Genomic DNA, 13,125 nt, shown 5'->3' on the forward strand with positions numbered 1-13,125 from the left:
CTGTTACGAATATTACGGATGCACCGATGTATCAGACACATGGTATCGGTCCATAACGACACTTAAAACCGACATTAACCGATGGCAGTAGCCGATATTTTAGTTGTTGATAAGCATACATTTTTACATTGGCTATGTTGGTGTGGTGGTTATCTTTGGCTTACCAAGCTGTAGATTCTATGTTGGTTTGGTGGTTATCTTTGGCTTACCAAGCTGTAGATTCTATGTTGGTGTGGAGGTTATCTTTGGCCTATACCAAGCTGTAGATTCTATGTTGGTGTGGTGGTTATCTTTGACCTATACCAAGCTGTAGATTCTATGTTGGTGTGGTGGTTATCTTTGACCTATACCAAGCTGTAGATTCTATGTTGGTGTGGTGGTTATCTTTGGCCTATACCAAGCTGTAGATTCTATGTTGGTGTGGTGGTTATCTTTGGCTTACCAAGCTGTAGATTCTATGTTGGTGTGTTGGTTATCTGCTGCCTACCAAGCTGTAGATTCTATGTTTGGTTATCTGCAGCCTACCGAGCTGTAAATCTACGGTTATATCGGTTATATATCGGCTATCGGTTTAATTGTTATTTCAAACATTTCCATTTCGGTGCATCCCTAACAAATATAATGTCACGTTTCTGTTCACAACTATTAGGTAAATGGAAATGGGAGGTGACAAAAGCTATTTGAAAACTATATTGTTGACCCTATAGAAGTATATATTTTCACACTATTTTATACATATATTATTTTTGCCCAATCAAAGTATATTTTCGCCCCATATATTTTCATCAAACAAATTGATGTGAATTCCTCTGCTATGTTGGACTTGTACAGTGTGTGAATTTAAGAGCTTTCATTTGGTGGAAATTGCAGCCCCTGGATTAGAATCTGGGGTCGAACATTAATCTTAGTGGAGTGCAGCTAAACATGGACCCTTACAGGTCTGTAACTGTGACACACTATTTTTATTTTAGGTTCTATGACCTCAATTACAACCCACACAACCTGAACTTTGAACATGCTGTGGTCTGGGGTTTTCTCTGTGTGTTCTGAAGCCTTTTGATCTGCAATGAGAACAGGCAAACAGGCCTCAACAGTGACATCTGCTGGCAAATTCCTATGTCTGTATGTATGGGATTTGTGGAGTCTTACCTCCACAAATCCCATCCACAGGAAAATCAGAGCACGTGTTTGAGCCAGAAAACCCCCAGAGCACAGAAAATCTACTGAATGTTAAAAGTTCAGGTTTTTTATAAAAAAAATAAAACATGAAAAATTACAAAAAAAAATATTTTCTTTATGTAACGATCCCTTTAAATTAAAAACGTTTGATTGCTTTTACAGTACAGTTCCAGTGAATGTACATACAGGACCTTGGCGTGTGTCGGTGTGTCGGCGTTGTGCGAGTGTCACACTCGTTGTGTGTCACCGTTGTGTGCGCTCGCCGCGTGCGTTGTGTGTCGCCGTTGTGCGCTCGCCGCGTGCGTTGTGTGTCGCCGTTGTGTGCTCGCCGCGTGCGTTGTGTCGGCGTTGTGTGCGTGTTGTGTGTCGGTGTTGTGTATCGATTGTACTTGAAGCCTTTCCACTGTGGAATGCAGGTCAACTGATCTGAACGACCAGTGTGTGTCTTAAGTGGAAGGCCACACACACACTTTGGTGAAAAATCTCCTTTATGGAACTAAGAAAGTTCCGTAACTTCCCGCCCCTCGTGATACAGTGTGGCCCCTTAATGACCATTGGGTTTTCCTCAAAAGAAACCACACTGTCGATGAAGTAGCATGAATCAGACACCAATGGTCGAACTTTGTATTGTGTCCCTTTTTTGTTTTTAACCCATCCAGGCCGGGAACCCCTTTTGGTGTTTTAAGCATTATGTTATACTTTAGCTTTTGAAAAATTGCAGATCTACAAGCTCTTAGCGCGGCACCGAGTGCAGCGCTACAAGCTTGTAGGTCTGCTATTTTCTTTAGATTATTTTAGAGCGAACGTTTTTAACTAAAATCTTTGCTTCTGGGTGGGGGGGGGGGGGGGCACACAACATATTTTCAGATGGGGGTCGGCGGCCAAATACAGTTAATTCTGGGGGTTCTTGACGTGAAAAGGCACCACTGACATAGAAACAGGGTTTTTCAGAAAACCATGAGGATTTAGAAGAATTTTTTTAGAATCGACCTCAGTCCTAAATGGGTTTTAAAAAAGCTGTTTTTGAAGTGTCTGCAGTTGTCATCGCACCGTTCCGTTCACGATTATTCATACAAAAAAAAAAAGCTTCGAATGTATTTGATAAAATGTCTATTTCTGCAATGCAGCAAGATCTATGGTAGGCGCTAACTAATTAGATTTAGAGACTTGGCGAAGTGTGACAATGTCCTGGACCAGAAAGTTGACATGAGAATGCACTGGACTCAGGCAACAGGCCCAGCTTTAATGATCTTAAAGTCCTTTATTTTAGATTGTTTATTAGTAGAAGTACAACATAAACATTACAGAGACTTGTGTCCCTGTATTGTCACTGTACAATACTTTAACCCATTTTGGGCAGGAACCCCTTTTTGTGTTTTAAACATGTTATAATTTAGCTATTGAAAAATAGCAGATCTACAAGCTCATAACGTGCCACCGAGTGGCACGAGAGCTTGTAGGTCTGCTATTTTTGAAAAATCGTGAAAATACTGGACGATTTAGAAGATTATTTTTTAAATTTTGTGGTCAGGCCTAAATGGGTTAAAACAGTTGTCATGTTGCACACATGCCCAAAAATTGCTGATATTTGCGCCGCGCTCGTTGAAAACAATGCATTTCAAACTCCAGCTTGTTGTCACTCTCCAGTGCTGCATGGACAGCGCTCGAGCGCTCGGTTTTCTGACCCCTCAATGACGCCACTCTCTTTCAAAGGCTCTGGTTTATATTATATATAACTCTATGGGGCTACTCCCAGCCCTAGATGTGGTACAGCGTCAACATGAGTGCACACACCAGAGCCACAATGTGTTCGCATTCACTCCCATGCATTCTCAACCTCCTTTCTTTTTTTGCATTGTTTTTCTTTTGTTTCCAGTTTTAGTTTAAGGTTTTTCCTTTGCGTGTGATGCAATCATTGTACAGTTCTTCTATTCAACACTGATGCCATGCTTGTAAAGTTGTAATTATTATATATTTTTTTGTAAATATGCGGTTGAATGTAAAGTTTAAAAACTAAACGTTGTGTCCACATTTTTATTATTTTATTATTTTCTCTCTCGCTCTCTGTCTGTTGCGCCTGTTTACAAGTTGTGACATACAGACCAGATCCAGTGACCAAATTTGACTGAGGGGCTGCCTGCCATTGGATTTCTTCTTTTCTTTCCATCTCATGAAAGCAGGGAATCATAGCTTCAAATTTACATATTGGTTGTTCAGTTTGACCCACCAGATCTACATCTACACGTTGTGAGCTTGTAGATCGGCTATTTGAACTATTTAAAAAAGTTTTTAAACCCATTTAGGGGCGGGAACCCCTTTTGGTGTTTTAAAGATTATGTTATAATTTAGCTATTGAAAAATAGCAGATCTACAAGCTTGTAGGTCTGCTATTTTTGAAAAATCGTAAAAATGTGGCACAAAACCTTTAATATATATTCTTTCAAAGTGAATGTTTTTAACTTGGGTCTAAATGGGTTAAAATAGTAAAAAATGGCAAATAAGTTTAGGGATAAGGGTTAAGGGGTGGTGCAAGATATAGCACATAGAGTAATGTCTTGCAGAGAAACAGCGAGTTGAGAAAACAGGCTTGAAAAGGTTCACTTCTGTGGACTCTAACATTACACCTTATTTATTTCATATTTACATGTCGATTTCAGCTCTGGCATTCATTTCAGACATGCTCTAGTCTAGTATGTGAAGAGGCTGCCTGTGCTATTAACTCATTTTGGATAAAAAATAAATAAAAATCAGTTTTTCTGGAGGAGCTTGAGGTTGCACGATGGCAGGCTCTCAGTCAAATCTGATCACATTATTGTCTTCAAGACTCTTTCCCTCGACAAGAACCAAGCGAACTGTTCCGTGGATTTGTTCCCATAAATAATACCTCTACGACTCTGTTTCAGATTAACATTTAAATTAACCCAATAAAATGACTTTTTTTCCCCATGTTGTGTCATTCCTGAGCCAGTAATGCAACATTATTTATTACCCATATTCAGACCACAGCCATCTTGCCAGCAAGGTGATACATATGTGCTACTTCCCATAGACGGCCCATTCATCCATACAGAAAAATCCTATCTAATTATATTAAAAAACGTTAAAATCACCAACATTGCAGCTGTACGAAAAGCTTGAATTATCCTCTTTCAATCTGTAAAGTGTCCGCTTCCATACTCTGATACTTAGAAAATAATCATCTGCATGGAATTTCTTGACAGGTAGTAGCTCATAACATGTCTACGGTGGATTCTTATTAAACAAATACTTTACAGATTGATAGAGGACAATTCAAGCTTTCCGTACAGCTGCAATGTTGGTGATTTTGACGTTTAATAATTAGAGAGGACTTTTCTGTTTAAATGAATGCCGTCTATGGGAAGTGTCACCTTGCTGGCAAGATGGCTGAAGTCTGAATATGTCCCATAGGAGGTGGTAGGAAAATAATAATGGAGTGTAATCACTGATGATGATGGTCCAGGTAGACCTCATAGACACGTACAAAACACATGCTCTGTACAGTGTTGATTCCGTCGACTGAAACTGGTGTGGAACGCGTGTGTCGAATGTGGAGTCTGTGGGGCGAACGGTTCTCGAGTTACGTGGATTACAGACGAACAGAGACTTTGTGCATTTATAGATATAGATAGATAGAAGCTTTAACATGCTGTCTACAGCTTGTAGATCTAAGGGAAAGAAAGAGCCTGACTGCAGCTTATGGATCTGCTATTATTATTATTATTGGTACAAACTAATTGGCTTGTCCTCTCAGTAGACTTCACTGCTGGGCTAGCGAGGACACCTAGTGGAGGGAAGTAGGATGTGCATCCATCCTTTCAATGCATTTTACTGTTTGAGTTGTGCACTAGATTTGGACCCGTGAGTCTTAACACAATCAGCGCCGGGATTTCTTTCAAAATCAACTCTCTGCCCGAACCCGACCCTATTCGACCTGACATTTTTGGGTAGGGTCGGGCCCAAAATGCACGATAATTAGTCGGGCCGAGCCTCGGGCTCTGTGATTTTCCGTGATTTAATTTTTATTTTATATAGTATTATTATAATACAAATAACAATTATGTTTGTGTAATGTATTTTTATATATTTATGCTGCTTAGTTCTCAGCATCAACTATATAGCTTAAGTTAACTTGCCATATGCTTAAATGTTTTATAAAACCATCGATTAATCCGCAATATCATTTTGGAAACGTCAGGGATCACTGCTCGTTAATCCCGCTGGGTGAATAACCTAAATTACCTAATCAACGTCACCACGGTAAATGCTCCATATAACCATATATATAAGCGCTAATAATGTTCACTGCATAGGCCTACACGTAATATAGTTACATACATGATGACCAAGCAATGTTATAGACTGAGTCTACTGTAGGCTACAGCTATTTGGTTTACAAATCCTATAGCCTCGTGTGCCCAACAGAACAGATCTGCAAGCTGTCGACGCGCCATCGATCGAGCGGCATGTTGATTATTTGTATGTCTGTTCTTTTGGTTAGGCAACGCACATTACGCGTGTGAGGGCACCTATACCCCAGCGGACACGGGGAGAACATGTGAGGGTACCTATACCTAGGGGACACGGAGAACATGTAGGGGACACGGGGAGAACGGGTACCTATCCTAGGGGACACGGGGAGAACATGTGAGGGTACCTATATCCTAGGGGACACGGGGAGAACATGTGAGGGTACCTATACCTAGGGGACACGGAGAACATGTAGGGGACACGGGGAGAACATGTGAGGGTACCTATCCTAGGGGACACGGGGAGAACATGTGAGGGTACCTATATCCTAGGGGACACGGGGAGAACATGTGAGGGTACCTATCATGGCTCTGTTCCATTCTGGTCAAACAGAGTCAGTGTGATGCTAATGAAGGCTCTTTTCCATTCTGGTCAAACGGAGTCAGTGCTAATGTCTTAACAGATTTTGGCACAAACAAGGGACTAAATCCGTTTCGCTCCTATGCCACCAAAATGTGGAACGCCCTACCAACGGTCATTTAAGACATGCGAATCCCTTGACGCGCTTCTCTACCAGAACTGAACACAACAGAACAAATAGACACAGACAATAGAAATGAAAAAGTATTTTTAGCTAAATCAGCTTTAAGACTTCCTCTTTGCACTATATACACTTGGTTTGTGTGTTTTGTTTGAAACTGTCCACGGACACTATTTGAGGCTTCTTTTTATATATAGGCCTATATATACTTTCCATTGAACTTTCCCAGTTATATGGTATGCACATTAGTTCCACTCTGTTTCCCTCCATTTACAAACCTAGCCTCGGAAACCCAGACGTTTTTATTTACAGAGAGAAAAAACAATAAAACCTGACATGGTTGTGAACCTGGCCATGTTGCCTTTCACCAGCAGATGTCAGGCTTTTCACAGATTCTGGGTGGTTTGGGTTGAGTTCAGGGGGGCAGTCAGCCAGATATTTCGTGAAGCCTCATTTGAAATCGGTAGTTCATATAATGGCCTGTTGTGGCGCTGGACCGGACCCAAAAAGCCCCATAGCTCCATAGAGGCCCATGTATTTTGGCCCAACTTCACCTAGACTGTATTACCTTAATAAACATGGTCATGAATACTTTCTTCTTCCAGTCACTAGTTTAAAGTCTAATTTCTAATGTCATAATATTCTTTTTGGAAAATTATGGTCCCATTAATAAAAAAAATGACCATAAAGAAAAAGGGTAACAAGACTACTCGCCCCGTTTCTGTTTTCCTCCCAGAATTTTCCCCAGTGAGGGGTGGGAGAGCCTGGACAGCAGACGGCTGGACTTTGAATTTCTCTAACTATAAACTTTCATGACAGCAGAACAGCCTAAGTACAAATATAATTTATGAAAAGCTATTACAGTGAAGTCTGTTCACAGAAGTTGTTGTAGGATATGTGGGGATTATCTGACGAGGTACCATTTGAGGGGGCAAAACCTTACATATACTAAATAATACTAAATTGTTTATAGGTTCAATATAAGTCAAATAATATAGCCTTTCCACAGGAGTATCTTTTTATATTTTTCCAAAAAGAATACAAACAGCCAATAGCATATTACAAAGTTATCCCCCTCACTGGGGAAAATTCCGGGAGGAAAAACGGGCAAGCACCGGGGCGAGTAGTCCAGTATTCAAGAAAAAGAACCATCGCGTATGTTCTGAGGGGCGTGGCTACCATTACAGTCTATGATCGGGATTCCCCTCCCACTCGAGTCAAAATAAAAACCAACGGAGAAGAAGGGGGGAAGTCCCGCCTCGTTGTCTGGGCACCCAATGACCAGCTGGTATACAAAACGGAGCCAGCCAATGGCCAGCTGGTACCAAAGATGGCGACTTACATCAGGAATTAGCATATTATTACAGGCTTCATTTTACGTTCATGTTAGACCCGGGGAACGCTTTGTCCATATTTTTTACAGTCTATGGTTGAGTTGCACTTTACATTAAAACACATCAAAGTAATTTGATATGAGGCTGGGTATAACATGTGCTTATATGTTGCAGAATATAATATATATTTCTATTCAAGGCGATTGAGGTGTTTGACTTTTCTTTTTTTTGTGATGCCACACAAATAAAGAACGTTGCTTAAAAAAAGTATTGTCTGCCTGCCTGACTGCATATGACTAAACTCATACTTAGGGGACAACTTCTGTTGTGTGAATATTTGCTGATGTCGTTTTGTGCCAGCAGTGATAAACAGATATGGCTGTGCTGTGCTGTGGTCAGTGTGTATACATGGCTGATCTGTGGTCAGTGTGTACATGGCTGATCTGTGGTCAGTGTGTAGTTGTGTACATGGCTGCCACCACCAAAGAAAGAGTTAGTCAACCAGGACTTCAGATTAGACTTAACCCATTCTGACCTGAGATCAGATTCTAAAAATAATGTCTTCTACATCCTGACAGTTTTCTGAAAAAGCTATGTTTCTATGTCAGTCGTTCTTCGATTTTTCAAAAATAGCAGACCTACAAGCTTGTACGTAGCGCACCACTCGGTGGCGCGCTATGAGCTTGTAGATCTGCTATTTTTCAATAGCATAAAGCATAACATACTGCTAACACCAAAAGGGGTTCTCGCCCCAAAATTGACGGCTGTCACCCGTCTCTCCGGTGGTCACCAGACTATACCTGGTTGTCACAGTCTATTCCTATGAGTCATTATAAATAGAATACCTAAAACAAAAATACATTTCATGGTCATCACCTGGGACGTATCCTCAGTGATGTATCCCAAGGTCATCGGGGTTTCGGGTCTTCCAACATCATACCCCTCTCTCAGGTGATCCAGCCGGGGTTAAAACGTAGTATTGATACTATCGATTATTCGATACGATACGATACGATACATAGTCAATGTTGCTGTTTTTCCCCCCTTTTTACGTCCTCTATGATGATTTCCTGTTTTGACTATAGAAGTGTATATTCGTACATCTCTAAATGTGTAATGCAAGTGTAATTAATGCTTTATGGCTTCGTCCACTCACAGTTAACAGTTTATGTATTGAGTTGTACTTGAAATGTACTGTAATTCTGCAAACTGTCAATCAATCAATCAATCAATCAAAACTTGTCTGTCCACAACAAGGTAGCCTACTAGTCCTACTACTAGTACTAACTAATCAATATCACCATACTGGCAGGTTGATACGATAAGAAAGGAAAGGGAGGAAATATCATGATATATCATCAATATCCATATATCTGCTGTCGGGAGGAAACCCTCATAACTCCAAAACATTTTCAGGAAATGAAAAATAGACATTTTTCAGGAAATGAAAAGTAGACATTTTTCAGGAAATAAAGAAAACCTTTGCCTAAAAAAATGGCAACTAAAAAATACGGGGAAGCAGCTTTTTGCTTCTACGGGCCGTCGGTGTGGAACAAGCTCCCACTGTACCTTCGTCAGGCAGCCTCTGTAGACATTTTTAAAGCTCAGCTTAACACAAAAAATGCTGGAAACGTATCCATACGCTTTATTAATATCGAACGCCGTACGCGCGAAGCGTATGTATACGTTTTATACGTTTTTTTATTGCTTACTGTACATCAACGTCCTATGCTCCAGGACACCGAGGAAAATAACAGCGATCGTCTCCAGGAAGCTCCAATATGTGATCCGGGAGTAAAAAGCCCCTCCCTCCTGAAAAGAGGTCTGTCTGTGGCGAAGACGCTCCCTCCTCCAATGCCTCCATTACACGTATGGGTCTGCACGGCAACGGCATAGACCAACGCAGATGTCAGGGCATCTAAAATGGAGTTACCCATACTCTAGTAGTCTAGTAGTAGTCTAGTGTCTGTGAATACACTCGATTCCCCCTCCCCTCCTGTTTCTACATGGTTTCTCCCGAGGAATCTTTGTGGGGGGAGTCTGAGTCTCTTCTGCCCGGATCGCATTGCAGTTTGAGTTCCCTGGCCCCAGGCCACACTGCGCCTTGTAATCGCCTTGCACCGCTCTCTCATTCTCGGAAAAAGATATAACGCAGTCGTGTCGATTTGCCCTCTGCCAGTATATAAACCAAGAATAATCTTCAACGATCGCCATTTCATAACGTTTTCAACACGCACACGGCACACGCCATGATCAACTAACTGCCTGGCTACGTCTTCAGTCTTCACCAGCCATCGCTATCCGTTGTGTGGATCGCCATCGCGTCTTCACTTTGTTTGTTTGGGCAAGAAGCACGATCAGCGATGGAAAAGAGCTTTATATCCACGGCAGATAAGTAATGACGTATTATCGAAGGACCGCCATGATCAACTTACTGCCTACGTCTTCGTCAGCCAATGCAGCCATCATCGCTATCCGTTGTGTGATTGTGGATGTAGGCTATATCCACGGTATCGAGAGAGACGCCCGGCTGTGATATAGGTCTTATCACTGCAATTATAATGAATAAAAAGGCTACAATCACACAACGGATAGCGATGGCTGCATTGGCTGGTGACAACGTAGCCTCGGTCCCAGGCAGTTAGTTGATCATGGCGGTCCCTCGATAATACGTCATTACTTATCTGCCGTGGATAAAACTCTTTTCCATCGCTGATCTCTGCTTCTTTGCCCAAACAAAGTGAAGATAGCGTTGTCCAACAAAGCAGCCAGTTATTTGATCATCTCTCTCTCCTGTGCTTCTTTCCTCAAACATGTCCAGACATGTCAACCTCAACCACTAAACTCACCGATCCAGTAACGCATCTCACCGTTATACTATCGTTCTGAAGGCAGATATAAAAATAAACATAAATAAATTATTGTCATATACATACTACACACTGAATGAAAGCCCTAATTGTCTACTTTTAGGAGGAAAACAAATACATAATATTGATCCCATGTACAGTTTGTCAGTAGGATATTGAATGCAGTTGTTCAGGTCCAACTATTATTCACAAAATAAGGCCTATAGCGACATGTACATATTATATACCGTATGAAACAGAAGACCCTCTGCTTTCATAAGAAAAAAACTAATACTGTAATAATAATAAAAATCACACCCCTGTGAAGTGAGCATTTCCTCATGAAGTTATCATAGCGAGTTATAAAGGTTTAAAGTCACAGAGATTGACAGGCAGATATAAACATAAATAAATTATTATCATATACATACTACACACTGAATGAAAGCCCTGAATGTCTACTTTTAGGAGGAAAACAAATATACAAATATATATAATAATGTTGCGCAACATTGCACTGCTCACTTCACAGGGGTGTGATTTTCATTATTATTACAGTAGAAGTATTTTTCTTATGAAAGCAGAGAGTCTTCTGTTTCATACGGTATATAGTATGTACATTTCGCTATAGGCCTTATTTTGTGAATAATAGTTCTTCTGGTCCATGCATTTTCTGAAATCCTCTCTGGTGGGCGCAAGCTGCATTCAATAGCCAATTACTGACAAACTATACATGGGACCATGTGTATTTGTTTTCCTCCTAAAAGTAGACATTCAGGGCTTTCATTCAGTGTGTAGTATGTATATGATATTATTTGTGTTCATTTTTATATCTGTCTGTCAATGTCTGTCAACTTCAACCTTCCATATCTCTGCTGTTTTTTCAAGCGAGCAGCGTGCCTTCAAAAGCAGGTTTTAGAAAAAGGTCAATATCTCCAGAATGGAAGATGGTAGAATCATAATTTTTTTTTTAAATTGAAGTGGACATGTTTGGCCTACTTTTTATTTATGCGATGTGATTCTCGCTATAAGAGGCCCCTCGCTGTGGGCCCCTAAAAAGTTCAAAAGTCCAATGTTAATCGCTTAGCACCAGCAAGCCTGAGCAAATAGAAAACTCTAGCATACAATGTGTTAAGACCCACCTCTACAACATTGCTTTTAAGTGATCTTTTATTTTTATTTATTATTTTTTATTACTGCTTGTTTTTAATGTCGTTGCCTTATTTTATCTGTTCTTATCTTTGTACCATTGTCCTATTGTTTTAACTGCTTGCCTGTTTTAATGCTGTTTTGTTTTGCTTTTATTATCTTTTCTGCTCTGTAAAGCACTTTGAGCTACATTTATGTATGAAAGGTGCTATATAAATAAAGTTTATTATTATTATTATTATTATATATTTAAAACAAAGCAATACAGCCTCATCAAAGTTAGCATTGTGACTTTATTGTCTCCACCAGGCCGAAGGCATGGGGAGAGACTAGAGTATGTTTTGCACTCCGTCCGTGTGTGTGTGCGTCCGTCTGTCCGTCCGTCCTTCCGTCTGTCTGTTACCATCTAATCTCCGGCACCGTTGGCCCGATCCATGCCAAACTTTGCACACACACTTCCTGGATGTCAACGACAAAAAAAAAATGGAGTTACGAGGTTTCCTCTCGACAGCAACGATATATCCGCACACCCCAGACGTGGTGTGGTCAGGTCCGTCCTCAGGTCAACCACTGGGAACCACTGGGCTATAGATGATCAGTCTTAACCAATGGGAGGCTATAGATGATCAGTCTTAACCAATGGGAACCACTGGGCTAGATGATCAGTCTTAACCAATGGGAACCACTGGGCTAGATGATCAGTCTTAACCTATGGGAACCACTGGGCTAGATGATCAGGCTATTTGTTCTATAGCCATTTGTGCTATAGCCATTTGTTCTATAGTCATTTGTTCCATAGCCATTTGTGCATTTGCTCTATAGCCATTTGCGCTATAGCCAATTGCTCTATAGCCATTTGCGCTATAGCCATTCGCTCTATAGCCATTTGTGCTATAGGCATTTGTTCTATAGCCACAGAACTGCAGCCTCACTCCCAATCTTCCACCCTAATCTGAAAACCCACCTGTTCAGACACCATCATGGCCCGTAGCACTTGCCCTAGCCCCTTAGATAGCACTTTATGTAGACTTAGATAGCATTTTATACAGACTTATAGCATGTTACGTAGACAGCACTCAAATTGCATTTTATGTAGTCATACTGTAGCTCTTTATAGTATGTATAGTATCTAGTATAGTATAGTATAGTATAGTATAGTATAGTATAGTATAGTATAGTTTATATGTATAGTTTGTAGTTTCATTATATAGATACTTCACTGTTACGTTCTTAGCTTACGCATGTTTCTGTCACGATCTGGTGGTGGTGGTGGTGAGGACCCAAATGCAGGACAGCCAGGCAGGAGTAGTGATCAAAACCCATGGTTGGGTATTTTTATTAACAGGTGAACAGAACAGAAATCACAAATGCAGAGTGACACTAAACAATGAACCGACAAGTACTGACTGGGGAACAAGACTAATATACACAGGAGGGCTGATTACACATGAGAAACACATGGGGAAGACATGAACATAGAACCAAAACAACTAGAACAAGAACATAGACATGCAACAGCTAGATAAACAGAACATAGAATCAAAACTAGAACTGCACTCTGTCGAGTGCATACTTGCTTGTTGCA

The sequence above is a fragment of the Protomyctophum parallelum genome, assembly GCF_964188405.1.
Source record: "Protomyctophum parallelum genome assembly, chromosome: 15".
Classification (NCBI taxonomy): Eukaryota; Metazoa; Chordata; class Actinopteri; order Myctophiformes; family Myctophidae; genus Protomyctophum; species Protomyctophum parallelum.